This window comes from Mytilus edulis, chromosome 7 (genome assembly GCF_963676685.1).
Source record: "Mytilus edulis chromosome 7, xbMytEdul2.2, whole genome shotgun sequence".
NCBI classification, from domain to species: Eukaryota; Metazoa; Mollusca; class Bivalvia; order Mytilida; family Mytilidae; genus Mytilus; species Mytilus edulis.
Window position 1 is genome coordinate 51351260 of NC_092350.1, and position 18201 is coordinate 51369460.

Sequence of the window (18201 nt, forward strand, 5' to 3'; positions counted from 1 at the left end):
CATTTTCGTATAGATTTTTGACGCGAGTCTTGAACTTTATACATATGTAGGACAATCTTGAAGTCAGGAAATATATGTTATAGAATTCAACGTACATGTAGTTATTTTTACAATTTAATTATATCTATATATAGCTACGTATTACTAATATACAAACTTTTTACTATACAGTAACTTTCCTTACAAAAATGAGAAAAAAGATGTATCATTGCACTGACATCTTACAATTTCATTTTCAAAATCATTTAAAGATCTTGGATAAAAAGTCCCATAAATGAACTTCTAACACCGCGAAGATCATTGAAATAGTTATCTCCATAAATATTGCTTGTTTGTATCCAAACATGATTACCCTTACTGACAGTGCAAAGTACGTTTATTGTTGTCCCAAAATAACCAGCCCCTGATCGCATACTCATTAACGGCTTCCCTATTACAATTTTGTCGACTCGCAGTTCGGTTTCTTCATTTTGTGAATAGTGTTTGAATGGTCCAGGAAAATAAATAAACTCGTTAGACTGGTGCAACAAATATACCATCACCAGTGTTAAATATATTTCCTTCGTCAATAAACTCTGTGTCAAATTTAACAATAGAGTTGATACAGTGTATGAAAATTTCTGTCTCCACTCATCTCAACATAAAAGAGCGGACGTTTCTTCTCCATTTGAACTTATGAAAAATACATACATTTCAAATATATTTAAAACATACTTATATTAAAAATAAATTGTTTATTAGAACATTTTACTACAAATTGACCGTGTACATTAGGTTAATATCACACCAAATCAAATAGAAAGGACTGCAAATTGGTTAAGCCCCAGTCCCACTAGACCACGATCGCACCACGCTCACTGCGATCTAAAATAAATTCTGAATCAGATCGTGGTGAGCTCGCAATATGAATAAAGGCAACAGTAGTATACCGCTGTTGAAAATTCATAAATCGATATAGAAAAAAATCCTGGTTACAAACTAAAACTGAGGGAAGCGTATCAATTATCAGAGAACTACGACACAACAGAGACACAACCTTGAAATGTAACATACACAGAAATGATCTATAATATAAAAATGGCCATTTTCCTGACTTGGTACAGGGCATTTTAAGAAAAAAATGGTAGATTGAACATGGTTTTGTGGCATACCAAGCATCCCGCTTTAATGGCAATGTTAATTATACCATTAAAATGACAACATTACATGACAGGACTACAATACAAATAAATGGGGGAATATTTATGAAAGAGAAACAAACGAATAATAGCCAACGAAAGTTCCAGGTTAAAAATGTAATACGCCAGACGCGCGCCACGTCAACACAGGACTAACAAGCGACGCTCAGATGAAAAAAGTTTGAAAGCCAAGACAAGTAAAAAGTTAAAGATTACCGAGGACCAAAAGTTCCAAAAAGTTGTTACCAATACGGCAAGCGTAATCCGCATGGGACAAGAACATCTTTATTATTAAGAATAGTTCATACGTTTGCAAACAGTAAATTTTTATAAAATGACTATATAATAGATACATGATTAACATGAATTGGTAACTAGTTACAGAATTAAACGGATACATTACAAAAATACACAGCTGTGTTAGCAAAAGCCAGTGTAACGCACAAAGTACAAAGTGACGTCACATTTGAATTTCTAAAACGAGTTCCCAAAATTAAGAAAGAATTTGGATGAAATTCAAGATTATTTTTGTATGACTTATCTAATATTTCTTAATAACATCTGGGACTATTATAATAATAGTCCCAGATAACAGTGAAAATTACAATACTAATTATGAGCGGCATGCAAATGTAAATTTTAGTTTCAATCACGTTGCTTCTGCGTTTAGTCCAGTCAATCTAGCATAAATTTGACCATAACCCGAAAGTAATTGCAACAGAAGATTTCTAAGTTTTAATCTTTAGCATTATACCCCAAATATACACAGAAATAAGTCCCATAAAATCTAACTTGAGGAGATTAAAAAAAATCACCATTTAAAATTCCTATGGAGATTTGCATTGAAAAGGAGATAACTCTTGCAAAAATGGCAGAAATATCATAAAAATTGATACAAAATTATAACTTTACCGCTTCTATTCATCAGAATGTATTGATTCTTGATTTTTTAGCGGTCTTTAGAGTATAACAAACAACTCTAAAGGAGTTTTCATATATTTTATCAAGCTATAATTTAGATTGCGTAATTCATTGGTTGACCATTTATTGAATTTTTCAACATGTCAAGATTAAAAATCTCAAATTTAATGAAAATAATTAAGCATGTATTCTTCTTTTTGTGGTTTAAAGTTTCTTTAGATAAGTAAGTTGCTGAAAAAATATAATATACAGATATAAACAATACCAAATTTTCACAATATTTTTTCAATATGGTTACAAAGCTTCAAATTTGCAATTTCTTTAATGAAAAATGCACGAAACAAATAAAACTAACCATAACACTTCGGTTCTGTACATTTCATGAGCAGGAGATTATATAATTTAGTCAAATACAAACTTATAACCCCATCAAAGTATCATACTTTACATAAATTTCAAGAAAAACAACCAAAAACTGACCAAAATAGACACATTTTTGCAAGAGTTATCCTATGTTAATTTCCATAGGAAATTAAAAAGCTGATTTTGAGTTTTCTTCAAGTTAGATTTTATGGGACTTTTTTCTGTGTTTATAAAGGGCATAATGCTATAGATTAGAATTAAACATTTTCTGTTGCAATTAGTTTGATGTTAAATCTTAGTTTGACTGGACTAGTTCTCATTACGCGTCTGCAACGATCCCTCTACGATTGTACCACGTTCTCACCACGCTTATTCTGCGAATTCACTACGATAATCACGATCTTTCTACGCTTATCACGTCTTCACTTTGACAATACCATGATTTATCCGATTGCAACACGATCTTTCATCGTGTCTACTGCGACTATAGCACGCTCTTACCACGACCATACTAAGATCATACCACGTTCATACCACGATCTTACTACGCTCTCACTAATAACGTCAACATCGTGTTCCATATAAATACTGTACCATTCCTTCTATTTCTCATTGATACGTAGATTTTCTTGGAAACAACGTAGTCATGCAACGAAAATCTACGTAAGGGTAAGGGTAGAGGTAGTCACAGAGGGAGATCTGATAGTAGCGAAGCATGATCCAGAAGATATATGTCGGACCGACAAGTCCAACCTGAATCACAACTTATTGCTGGTCCCTGAAGATCAAATGACTATGCTTTAGTGAATGATATTAGGGATGACACAGATGTGTCAAGAGTGATTGTAGATAAAGGACAAGAGGTCCAAATTACATACAGACAATCAAAAGCTGGAGAGCTTTTATAAGTTTTATATGACAATGACAAGGAGCATGATGATCGTAGTATGAACGCAGTCGAGTCGTTAGAACATCGTGATGACATGACGGCATGGGCGTGCTAAAATCGTACTATGGTCTTGAACAGCGTGCTGTAAGCGTGGTATAAACATGGTATTGTCGAAGTGGCAGCGTGTTTGGGTCGCGGTAAGAACGTGACGGTCGTAGTAAAGTCGCTGTGAAATCGCAGCGAAGTCTCCCCGATCGCGACTAGAATCGCGCTCTCGCTACGCTATCGCTACGATGGTACAGCGACCTTTGCGATCTTACCACGACCTTACTGCGCTCCCACTACGCTTTTTTTAGGACCGGATTTCATGACGATCGCATCACGATTGTTTTGAACATGTTCAAAGTTGGCCATGTTCATCACGATCATGAAGACCTCACCAGGACCGTACTACGACCTTACTGCGATCTGCACGATCTCATTAAGATCGTCAAAAATTTTTTTTTTCACAGATCGTAGTGCGATCGTGACCTAGTGGGACTGCGGTATTCAGCTGGGGTCACACCTTCACGACTTTTACTGCCGTCCTTGACAGGACCATTCCAGATTAATATTTGTCAAAAGTCTGATTAAGGTCCTGTGAATCTTGTAAAACAAATAATTTAATCACGACAACAATCAGATATTGTTCAGGAAGACAATGATAGGACATTCCAGATAATAGAGGATAGTAATCCGATTTTTTTTTACTTTTCGTGTCGAATCGCTGTCTGATCTCAAACGGGAGCAATAATCGGCAATGTGTGAACCCTGCATTAAGGATTTTAAGTCGATTTCGTAGATCATTTAGTAGTACGACAGCACAACACAATTGTGGAAAGCAATATGGTAATACCCTGTTCGAGTATAACTATCCTTTGGCGAATAAAGAACGTGAGTGTAAGAACAACGTGCAGTAATAAAAAAAATCAATGTCGCCGAAGAGAATGTTGGGATACTATGTTCTTATTTTCTGTTTAATCAAGAAACGAGTTGATCCACAAGATATTGATATGGTATGGAAAGTTGTTGTAGAATAGGCGGGATGTAACTATAAATTAGTTGTACGCTTGACTGCCAATGCTATTAAGAGATTTATAATATCAATAGAAATCAGGGAACCAATGTACTGTCAATTGCCAACAACGAATTATACTGCGATTAGGGGAACTGTCAATAAAATGCAAAAAAAAAGGACTTTTATTAGTAGATAGCGGATAGGCAACTATCGATGAAAGCAGAATATGCGGACTGTAAAACAAAGAAGCAACAGATAGACAATTCAAACAACGAATCATAGGACAGAAGCAAAGTATCGATAAGATGTCCAAGAGAGGCCAAAGGCGAGAGGTACTTAAAGATATTCAAAAATCATCTTTTTTGTTTAAAGTAAAACCCTAGCAAAATAAAAACATACGAAAAGACAAACAACATACTATGAAGTACTACATCGGTGAAGAAAACTAAAGAAAACTAAGAAACACGGACCGTATCAAGAACCCGGCCTTAATTTCCGATGCTTCGGAATGATCAGCAGAACCCTTTCCACATATATATATAAAACATTAAGACTGTCGCCTAAAACAAAAAACATAAAGGACTACAAAACTATATTAAATGATAAGCGAACAGAACAAAAAAGGGGATTTTTATTGAGAACAAAAAGATTAGACACAATAATCAAAACCAATATCTAAAACTTTGTTTCGTATATGCGAACAACAAGTTCTGAAGAAACCTGTTGTAGCCTCTCTAACATAATGTCGATTTCAGGTCCACAGACGTACAAAATATATATTTTAAAACATTTCGGATTTCACAAATGTCGAATCCAACAGCAAAACAGGAAAATCTGGGTTATTTTGTGAGCATCTGTACATAGGGAAAGAAAGTAATACACATACAAATTATAAATGATTCCACTAAATCAGTCAAAAAGTATAATAATATGATTAACTTTGAGCGGATGAAAATGATTGAAAACAGAAAATAATTAAGTGTTCAAGTGTGTCCTTTAGTGATTAAATGTTGTAAGGTTACTGCTTCATTGATGTATATCCGACATATATATATTCATCTATTTATAAAACCTTTACTTACTAGCTTGCAGATTATTCAGTATTTCGCTCATATTATTTATCCGTAAAACCAGTGATTCGAATGACCTTTCCAATGAATCTGTTCTATTTTCAATCGTGCCATTGCTTATTGTTCTAGTAAGAACTCCGTTGAATAGAATAGCTCCAATTTATAGGAAAATCTGAAAACTCATATCTCTATTTCGCCGAGTGTTTCAACTAATTTGTCAAAGATACCTGGTTGTTACTTGAGTGTGTTTATATAATAGTTTACTTATATGTAATATAATATTGTTTACAGAAACAGCCATCCTGCTTACAACTGATAATTAATATCATAAAAAAGATGCTTTCTGCACTGAATACATTTAATTAACATATACACTCACTTGTTATAACTTGATGTTAATTTCTTTGGAATTTGACAGTTTGAGATGCAACTTCAATTTCTATAGGAGACACGCAATAAGTTTCTTTATCTGATACATGTCGCAAATAATCAATATTGATTAAAAAGTAAAAGCAGGATATGATACCAAATTCTAAAAAAATCATTTCACAACAATTAGTTTTATTATTTGAAGGCCAGGAACATGAGTCTTTACACCACTTAATACGTACACTATTTGTGAGTGAAGCCACATGCATGGTCTTCTTATAACTAGTTTCTTGTTTCATGACAGTCTCACTAATTTCAACTTTATAAACTGGACATAAACAACTGTTGTTTTTTTTTTACTTTTATTATTGTCTCAATGAAGCTTTATCATGTTTATTAGTACAAACTTATTCTATAAGCATAAACTTGGTTTAATTTTCAAATTCAGATGTTGAATAAACCCATATGGAGTTTTAAATGTTTGCAAACATAATTATGTAGTACATGTTAACACTAAATGGTTAAATTGAAAGGGAAAGTCAATCCAGATTGAAGATTTATGAAAGCTAATTGTAGACAGACGTAGAGGGGTCGAATATATACTTATGTAGTAAAAGTTTAAAAATGTGAAAAAAACTACAGATGAATGAAATACAAAATCTAGCACATAATTTATGATGTAGAACATACAATTGCCGCAGTGTAATAAATGTCAATAATGCAATTCACACAACAAAATAGGAAAATAGAATTCGATGAAATTGAATATTAAGTGGATTTCAGAATTTCATCATATTTATCAAACGACAATACTGACTCGGGATCAAACCAATATCGCCGTGTAAAGCAAATCAATAGCAGCGAATATCTTTGTTCTGAAAATCATCTATTGACTGACATGCTCTGTAGCGCCACTCATTTGACGAAACATCACGAAAATGAACAATACAAGAGTGAAAACAATTTTCCATATCAGTTATATATGATGTCTTTGGTATTTTACGTTTTTGCATTTCTATTCCCCATTTCGCTTTTGCCATTTTACAGAAAAAAAGAAAAAAAAAACTGCAGTTGTAACTAAATCCAAAATGTATGTAGTACTTGTACTGATTAACTACTTTCAGTTGGTTTAAATTCCGGGATTTCAAGTGACAAGATGGTTAGAATAATGTTTGCATTTTTCTTGTCACTGACCGTGAGTTTCGTTTTTTTAACAGCATGTGACTTCTCTACCTTCACTGGGGTAAAGCTGATGACCGTAACTGCATTCACGGTCATCCCAAGATGTCGGATGAAAAATTAGGTCAGTTTCTGTATTGTCTCTTAAAGTGTTTCTATATCATTTTCTTTACAAATCATACACTGAAACGATGTAAATTTATAAAAGAATCACTCGAAAATCACTAATTACTTCCGAGAAATGTGCATGAAACGGGAAATTCGATTTGAAAAAATCGTTAAGATGACCGTAAATCATAATCAAAATATTTTCAAGATGACCGTAACATAAAACAAGGATGACCGTGATTGGTAAAAAGATGACCGTAACTTGTAAAGGATGACCGTAATTTGTAAAGGCTGACTGTAATTTATATAGGACGACCGTAACTTTTATAGGATGACCATCAATTCTAAGAAATATCCGTATTGTATTCAAAGCTTTTTTGTTGAGTTTGTCGATCTCAATAAGGGCTCGGTTAGCGGATATAAATATGCTTCATAATTTCTTTTTAACCGGATTTTTGTGACAAAAATGTCGGTTATTGATTTGGGGATGTACGGCGGGCGGGCGGGCGGCAATCAAATGTTGTCCGTGCATTAACTCAGGAACCGTTCAACCAAAGCTTTTAAAAATTTAATATGTTGTTTCTAACAACTAAATGAAGGTCAAGTTCAATAATGGCGATTTTGACTTTTACCGTTCAGGAGATATGATTCCTGAAAGATTGAAAAATGGAGTTTCCAGTCGTGTCCGTGCATTTACGCATGCACTGTTCTACCTAAGCTTCCCAAATTTTAATATGTTGTTACTGATGACAAAATGGAGGTCAAGTTCAATAATGACGATTTTGACTTTTACCGTTCAGGAGTTATGGTTCTTGAAAGATTGAAAAAATGGTGTTTCCAGTCGTGTCCGTGCATTTTCTCATGAACCATTCAATTAAAGCTTTTGAAATTTTTATATGTTGTTACTGATGGCAAATTAGAGGTCTAGTTCAATTATGACGATTTTGACTTTTACCGTTCAGGAGTTATGGTTTTTGAAAGATTGTGAAATGGCGTTTCCATTCACGTTGTTTCATTTACTCATGAACCATTCAATCTAAGCTTTTCAAATATTAAGATGTTGATACTGATGACAAAATGGAGGTCAAATTTGATATTGACGATTTTCACTTTCACCATTCATCAGTAATGGTTCTTGTGATATTGCCATGACACAAATAAATATTAATAAATCCGGTTTGCTGTCGTTGTGACAGCCTCTTGTTTTGAACTATAATATAATTGGCCATATTTAGGATTTATAACAATGATAGTAAATTGCATATTTCTCGTAAACAATGAAATATTTATTGATATCGACGTTAAAATTTTAACACAAATTGACAGCGATACGACGAAAATTTGAAGAAACATGAATGTATCCCTGGTACACGGATGCCTCATCTACACTATCATTTTCTATGTTTAGTGGACTATGAAAATGGGATAAAACTGTAATTTGGCTTTAGAATTAAAAAGATCATACCATAGGGAAAATGTGTACTAAGTTTCAATTTTATTTAACTTGAAGCTGGACAAACGGACAAACAAACAGACGAACGGACGAACGTACGCACAGACCAGAAAAACATAATGCCAATAAATAGAGCATTAAAAACATTAATAATACATACGAATATTTGGTAATCGAGCCCATGTGTATGGTTCCAGAGGAAGCAGATTAAAATCTTAATTTGTCTTGATATATGCAGGCGGAAACACTTTTGAAATAGAACAAAAGAATCGAAGCTCTGTGTTTATCGAGAAAGCGATAAATGTTAACTGTAATGTTTGATATAGTAACAAAATTTTAAAAAGTTAATAGAAACAAATAAAACGACTATTTTCTTATTTTAAAAACACCATTTGCATACGTTTTCAATGTATCTATTACATAGTAATGCAAAACAATAAGATATCAAGTCGACGACATGGTTCTTATCGGGGCCTTTTATAGTTGACTATGTGGTATGGGCTTTGCTCATTGTTGAAGGCCTTACGGTTACCTATAGTTGTTAATGTTTGTGTCATTTTGGTCTTTTCTGGATAGTTGTCTCATTGGCAACAATACCACATCTTCTTTTATATATGTAGTATCTAAAGTTGAATGTAGAAAATCCATAACCGCCGATTTTTTTTTTATCACGGACGGAGAACATATCAATCTTTTAGTTCAGAAATTTTCGTGTCTGCCCTTCCATTGTGTGGATCAAGAAAAAATGCCCCAAAACAGGTAACGATTGTATCGAAAAGAGAAAAATCGAGTGCACCTTTTTATGTTAGGTCATGTTTGGGGTGTATATTTTGTCTTTAAAACGTACAAAGCAAGAGTATTTTATATAGCATCTCGCTTCAGATTATATCATTATTATATATCAAAGCTACAGGTTGACTTTATAACGTAAAAAAAATGACAGTACGAAAAGATGAAATATATGGGTCAAGTGAGATACCTATCTAATGAATCACAAAAACAGAGTAGGTGTGTTCGAATAGCTATTTTTTTTCTAAAAGTACTTGACGACAGTCTTTTAATTTGGATGATGAAAATGGATATCTTCGAAAAAATATGATTTTCTTGTGTGTTATAACTAGGGTTTATAATCTTCAACCACTGAAAATGTTTAGTCTGCCCTTCCACGAAATATTTAATAAGAATTTTTTTAAAGGCTTAAGAATTTTCAAAAATTCCATCTGACATCCGAACAGACAATATTTTTAAGTTGAATCAATGCAGACAAGATCATTAACTAAATAATGCTCATTAGCTAGTAGATACATTTGTCTTTTAAAATATAACTGACACATAACGATCGATCGTAATGGTGCTATGTGGATACATTTATCAGTTTTCAAGAGCAAAATTTTGCAGAGCGTCATCCCTACAATGGCTTCCATTTCTACAATTGTGAGCATGAACTGGCGTAATGGGGAGATAATTTTGAAGAAGTAGAATCCTGACTGTATGAATAACATTTCTTTATATATACAAATTGACAACGTTCCGCCTTGTGATACGCTTTTCGTACAATCCTTTTTTAAGGATCTACTTTGCTGGAGCTCACCTTCACTAGTTTATTCGAATGATATTTTCAAAATATTTCTGTTATTTTATTTGCACGACAAAATGAAAGACGATATAATATCAATGGGTGTACATGCAATTTTTTGGCATTTTTAAAAATGTGTATTTATTATATGTCATTAAAAGGAATCCCAGAAACAAACAAAAATCTTTTGTCGAGCAATTGAAGGCTTGTAAGGTGTCATTTTATCGCGCTTTTGTGGCATGTTTTCCCTTCCTGTTCATTTGCATGTCTTTTGGCAATCATTTGATACAAAAAGATAGTTATATAATTACGGATATTTCTTAGAATTGAGGGTTATCCTTTAAAAGTTACGGTCATCATTTACAAATTACGGTCATCTTAAAAGCAGTTACGGTCAGCCTTGTTATGAATCGCTGATTCTGTTACAGTCATCTCGATTGTGATTTACAGTCATCTTGGCGATTTTTTCAAATCGAATTTCCCGTTTCATGCACATTTCTCAGAAGTAATTAGTGATTTCCGAGTGATTCTTTTATAAATTTACATCGTTTTAATGTATGATTTGTAAAGAAAATGATATAGAAACACTTTAACAGACAATACAGAAACTGACCTAATTTTTCATCCGACATCTTGGGATGACCGTGAATGCAGTTACGGTCATCAGCTTTACCCCAGTGTACCTTGACGTTTTGATATTTTCACCTATTATGTCTATTAGTTAGGTCACAAATTGTTGACAATTTAATGGAATTTTATGCGACTGTCATACAAATTAGGGGTTTAGGTAGCCATACAGCCAGGTTTATTCTTTTATTTTCTACATAAGAAAATTCCTGTACCAAATAAAGGCAACAGTAGTATACCGCTGTTCAAAACTCATAAATCCATGGACAAAAAACAAAATCGGGGTAACAAACTAAAACCGAGGGAAACGCATTAAATATAAGAGGAGACCAACGACATAACACTAAAATGTAAAATGTACCAAGTCAGGAATATTACAGCTGTTGATGTGCTTAACATTTTGATTTTGCTATTTGTTAACGGACTTTCAATTTTGATCAATCCTTGGATTTTATTTGATATTTTCTTTTGTCCATGGATATTAATTTATCGCATGGCAATCAATTATGTAATTGGATAGAAGTGACTTTTAAAGCTCATCCCTTAAAATGGATAAGTACCTGCTCTTCCGATGCCAGGTATTCAATAAGTATTGCGCAGTTGAGTTAGAAAAGAATATTCAGGCTGAGCCTGTCAGTTTTCACAATGATGATATACTTCATGTACCCATGACTCGCTTATTTGGGTCCCTATTGCTCTTCAATTTTGTACGATTTTGACCATTTAACTTTTTTTTTATTCGAATATAACTGGTGAGTTTCTAAGACGAAACTCTTGGCTTGCGTTACTTTTAAGCAAAATATTTATGATGAGCTTTAACTAATAGGCCAAATGCTCTATAGTTAATGCGTGTACTCTTATGGATGAAGTAAGTATTTTCATTTTTTTATACGTTTATCGATTTTGCTTTTGTATGGTTTACAACAGTTTTGCAGGTTTTATAAAGACTTCAAGGCAATGCTGTTCGAAAGAAGACTGATGTGATATTCTTTATTAGATATTGCAGTTTGGAAATAGGCCATACACAAAGACAACAGTAGTATACCGCTGTTCAAAAGTCATAAAACTATTGAGATAAAAACATATCCGGGTTACAAACTAAAACCGAGGGAAAAACATCAACTATAAGAGGAAAACAACGGATTAATAGATACACTAAATTGTATCAAAAACAAACGCCCGCATACATAAAAACGGATTGTTTGATAAAAATTGACCTATCCCTGTCTTAGACTGGTACAAGTCATTTAAAAAAATGGTGCGTTGAGCCTGGTTTAATGGTAGTCAAACCTCCCGTATATATGACAATTTTAAAACATATTGCTAAAATGACAAGAATGCAATACAAACAAATTGAAGCGTACTCAGCACAGATAAACTCAGTAAAAAATAATATAATCGTAAATTAGTAATTTCAAAACCGCAGATTACAACGAACATGTTCCATTAACGACATAACAGGACTCCACATACAGTGACGTATTTTTGTGACGTGAATATAATATTGACCTTCATACAATTAAATAAAATTATTGCTGTGACGAAGTCATAATCATTTGAACTAACACAGTACTCTATCTATGACAAATCGAAAGTAACAAGACTATACAAACAAATAAGACATAATTATGTGTAATGTAACGAAAATACAGAATTCAAACCACACATATGATAAGACATGACACAATATCCAACCGAACCCTCTATAAAAACAACATAACTGAATAGAATCATATTCAAAACAGTGTGGTCCTGACCATTGATTGCCGACCTAAATTATCCCAGTGACTGGGACAGATTAGGTGAACGTTTGTCTGTAACGACCATTGCTCACCTCTTACTTATTATAGAATTTAAACTATGGGGTCACCAAAGGTTCTTAACGCCTTTAATAATAAAATAATTCGAAAAATTATTCAGGAATAACCTTTATGTTTTGATTTATATTATTGATATAAATCAACACATCGTATTATTCCGGATTCGTTTTTCGAATTTTTTTATTTAGGTGTTGAGAACCTTTGGTGACCTCACAGATTCAGTGTCTTTAACAAGTATATAGTGAGCAGTGATTGTTACCGACAAACGTTCACCTAATCTGTCCCAGTCAATGGGATAATTTAGGTCGTCAATCAATGGCCAGGACCACACTGTTTTGAATATGATTCTAAATGGATGTATCAATACCGAGACACGTCGTAAAGCAATGCAAATTCACACTCGGCAAAACAGTCATATTCAGGAATAGGTCACGTTCTGTAATTAACAGACTGACGACATAGATGTTAAACCACAATCTTAGACATGGTAAATATGTCGTTGGTTAGTTTAGACACAGACACATCGTATAGATCAACCAATTCGTGATGGTGTCCATATAACATCATTGTTTGTATTAGTGTATATAAGATCAATATCGGTGAAATATTGCGCAACAAGGAGAATCCGAGCGATTCCGTAACGAGGCGGCGATTTTTTTTATTTTGAGTCGAATGTATAATGTTAATAAAGTTCCTTTTTATTTCAATTACCAATACAAATTCTGTCTTTCACAAGTCATATTGCCTGCCCGTTTTAACGTATAAAAGGTCTGTGTATTTTGTTTAATAAAATTTATTGTATAGTATAGAAACGAAATATGTAAGTGTGTGTAAAAACAGTAGTTTCTTGTATTTAGAGTTTTTTTCATAAACTTGTTTCTGTTGTTATAGCAAATTTTCTGGTTGTTATATCTTTTAAAAAAAGTAAACAGAACTGGGTTCTTTGAATATAAGGAAACCTTAGTGAAAATAATCGTTCCTTTTATCGCAGCTTATTCTTATATAGATGAAAACTGTATATGTTACTTTTATTTATTTATTCATAGTACAACAAGTATAATTTCAAACTTTTCAAAAACAGCATACATTGGTACGAAAAGCTTAACATTATAATCTTACATAAAGTACGAAATGGTATACATTATGGTACGAAATGGTATACATTATGGTACGAAATGGTATATATTATGGTATGAAATGGTATACATTATGGAACGAAATGGTATACATTATGGTACGAAATGGTATACATTATAATCTCCCGTATAATACGAAATAGAAATCATTATAATGTTCCATATGGTACGAAATGGTATACATTATAATTCCATACGGTACGAAATGACTATAATCGATTCTTATAACGCTCTTGTATGCACACGCTGATGAAACCATATACAGTGAATTATACAGAATTAACGAACTCGCAGAAGTTAAAAAAAAGGTATAATATAAAATACATTGTTTTCAAATACATTCAATTAAATACAAATGTTCATAGTTCTTGGATAAAAAGTCCCATAAATGAACCTCTGACTCCGCCTCCGAGTTCATTGAAATAATTGTCTGTATAATGGTTGTCTGTTTGAATCCAAACATGATCGCCCTTGTGTACAGTGCAAAATACATTTCTTGTTGTCGCAAAATAACCAGCTCCAGCTCCTAAATTCATCAACTGTTTCCCTTTAACGATATTATCGACTCGCAGTTCAGTTTGAACATTTTGCGACAAATGTGTCTGAATAGACCAAGAAAATGAATAAATTCCAGAGAGTGGTGCAACAAATATTCCGTCTCCTGTGTTAAAGTTATTTCCCTCGTCAATAACTTGTGTGTCGAATTTCACAATAGAGTTCGTTTGAAGATGTATGTTTCCGCGAAGCTCAATATAAAACAACGGACGTTTCTTCTCCGTCGGAATTTCTGAAATATAAATAAGTTCATGTATTGTTTAAGTAAACTCATGTTGAAAATAAATCGTTTATTAGAATCTTTCAATACGAATTGTGATTTTCAACGAAACAAGATATATTTCATTATAGCGCTCAAAATCAAATACTCTTGACTGTCTTTCTGTTATAGGTTGCATTGCTGTAAATATTGACAATTCAATTTCCCATAGGAACTCCTTTTACGGCTAAAACTGGACCACTTTTACTATGAAGTTTTGAAAAAAATCTTATCCTAGAATTGAAAGTTCATATATACAAAGGTCAAAATATAGGGCTGTGCGGCATATTTTCAACGTTTATATGCCCTGAACTTTTCAGAGTTTAAACTAAACTACCCTTACCTCGAATGAAGGGTTACCACAGATTTCAATGTAAATAATATGGACATGTATATTTACTGGTAACATTCCCAAGTTATGTCTCTATGAGATGGAACACTGGGAGCATAACTGGGAACCAGTATGTAAACAAAATTAATTTTCTATGAATATTCTAAATCTCCCCAAAAGAGGCGTGGTTTGAGAAACAGCTGTATTTACAAAGTGCAACCTTTAGAGATTAAAATTTCGTAGTTTCTTTAATGATATTGAGGATGGAAACGGGGAGTGTGTCAGTCCTTTGAAACACCCTCTTTGAAATTAAAACTAAGAAGATACGGTATAATTGCTAACGTCACAATTAATTAAAGGGCAAGACTGTAAGGATATCGTGCGGGAAATATTCAAATGATAAAACCATTGGCCTGATGTATGCTAGAACATCTTTTTATATGCCAATTTTTTATCATCAATGAAACTGAAACAATCCGAAATGTTGTTCATGAGAATTTATGATATAGAAAAACAATTGAAACTTTTAAAATGGCAGTCGATGGATCAAAACCAAACATCAGATATTCTCTTCAATCACTCGTTTTTTCTCAGTTTTTTTTTTTAAATTTAAACCATAGTGTGGGTACTAAACTGTGCACATTGGGAGAAGGTCAAGATTGGTTCCGGCATTCCACAAATATCAAAAGAGGGACGGAAGATACCAAAGGGATAGTCAAACTCATAAATCTAAAACAAACTGACAACGCCATGGCTAAAAATGAAAAAGACAAACAGAAAAACAATAGTACACATGACACAACATAGAAAACTAAAGAATAAACAACACGAACCCCTCCAAAAACTAGGGGTGATCTCAGGTGCTCCGGAAGGGTAAGCAGATCCTGCTCCACATGTGGCACCCGTCGTGTTGCTTATGTGATTACAAATCCGGTAAATAGTCTAATTCGGTAGGTCACATTCATGAAAGGGAAGGGGATTGTAGTTACGACGTAAGGAACATATCCGATATCATTAGTGAAATGGTCATTCCTTAACGGTCAACCAACTCGTGATGGCGTCCGTAAAATTTACGAAAGGATGATTTCAACTTCACCATTTTGAACTCTTGGTTTAATAGCTTCCTTGTAAGCAGCAACCCTCTATCAAGAAAATCATGATAGGAAATGCAAGCACGGGAATATCGTATCAATTGGGAGATATATACCCCGTATGCAGGTGCTGCTGGAATGTTGCTACTTAGAAATGGAAAGTTCACAATTGGAAAGCTGAAATCATCTCTTTTGTCGTAAAGTTTTGTTTTCAACCGACCCTCATTACAAGCTGTTAAATGGACAAATGTTACTATATAAAGTTTCTGCTTCAGGATTTGGTAGCTAGCGAATACATTCTTATTGTTATAAAATCAATTAAATAATCAAAACGAAACATGCACCCTTATTAGAATGAAGGAGCTAGGAGTAAATCAACCACAATTGTCAGACACAAGCGATTAAAAGTGCCAAAAAATTTGCAAAAACAATTGCTGTTACCTGAATTTTCTGTATACTCAGCTGCTTGCTTAATAATCATATTTTTCTGATTTTTTGTCCCAATGACACCAACAATATTGTTGCTAGGCAATTTTCCTATATCATGTATGAAAATAAATGGTTGCTAGGTATTTTTCTTATTGACTGTGTTTGCGATTCAAATTTCTACATTTCTAGTTATAGTTTTCAATATAAAAGACAGAATTATATACAATTGGTAGAATTGTCATTAAAGGGTAATAATATGATCAGAATTTAATTGGCTATTTCCGGTTTAGTTCATTTATTTCTAGATCTTGTCTTTAATATATGTTTCCCTAATAATGTTTGCCTTTAACATTTCTCTCTAACTATTGTTATTTCTAAACATATTATAAACACAAAATTATTGGTAAAATTGGTCTGACTAAATAACTCTTCTCAAATGTTGTCTTATAGTTTTTATAGTATTAGACAAAAAGCATAATAGCACAATATTTTGAACATTTCTAATTCTTTAAAAAAAAATCAAGATGATAGACATAACTTTAATTTTACTCCTATGTTCTAAGTTTTGCAATGTCAACCATACTGGTTTGCATACGGGTTCGTTGACACAATTTTGTTTAGCAAAATAACACAAGGATGTTGGTGTCCATGTTTTGTTCCATATATTTAAGAAGTTTCATTAGAGACGATTCGTGTATATTAAGTTAATGGACTCCGACAGACGTCAATTAACGTGATCAGCTAACTTGACCCTTCAGATCAGGAAAGCAAAAGATTAAAAAAAAAGATATAATTCTGTTCAAAAGTTTCACTATTAGATATAGGAGGATGTGGTATGTGTTCCAATGAGACAACTCTCCATTCGATCAAGTCTCAATTTATAAAAAAAGTAAACCATTATAGGTCAAGTTATGGTTTTTAACACATAGCCTTGGCTCACTCCAAACAGCAAGCTATAAAAGACTCAAACAAAAAGACTAGTGTAAAATCATTTAAATGGGAAAACCAACTGTCTAATCTATAAAAATAACGAGAAACACTTATGAACCAGATCAACAAACGACAACTGCTGAACATCATATTTCTGACTTAGGATAGGCGCTAACAGTTGCAGCGCGATTAAACGATTCAATATGTACCAACCTTCACTATAAACATTTCAGTACCTCTCTTGAATAATTTTTGGATCGTCAAAACATAAACTGATATACAAGCATGCCTTTCGGTGTTGTTATGTAGCTGCCTAATTAATGTATATCCCACAAATACTTCCCCTTATTAATATATAAAACTGTACTTACTTGTTTGAAGATTTTTCAAAATGTCACTCATATTGTTTATCCGTAAATTCAATAAGTCAAATGACTTTTCCAAAGCATCTGTTCTGTTTTCAATCGTTCCATTGCTTATGGATTTAGAAAACACTGTGTGGAATAAAATTACTCTAATATAAAGAAAAATAGGCAAACTCATTTTCCAATTTCGCTGAGTGCTTTTACCGATTTGACAAACATATTTTTAGTAATTTGACGTCTGACGTTCATGGGTTTTTATAGTTCTTGATGTACTTGTTTACTTTCCCGTTATTTCATAAATGGTACAACTTCAAGTATATCATGATTAATTTAACTTTGAAGTTATTTTTGAAGTTTTATCTCATCTTGACCTCAGTTTGATACTAGGCTACGTTTTGGTCGTTCTGCATAAAAGATTTATTCTATAGAATCACCTTCCTGAACCTCTTAAATAAAACTTAAATTAAGGTAGATAATTTTGCTTTCAAAGTATAT

General features: G+C 33.0%; 1 long non-coding RNA gene across 1 annotated transcript; it reads right to left on the minus strand.

Annotated features, from left to right (window-relative positions):
- Positions 1-13628: 13628 nt before the first annotated feature.
- LOC139482908 (uncharacterized) lies at positions 13629-17958 on the minus strand. The gene is made up of 2 exons (XR_011655003.1): positions 17713-17958; positions 13629-14533 (listed from the first exon to the last, which is right to left on the minus strand). It is a non-coding gene; the product is annotated as an uncharacterized lncRNA (long non-coding RNA).
- Between the last annotated feature and the right edge of the window lie 243 nt (positions 17959-18201).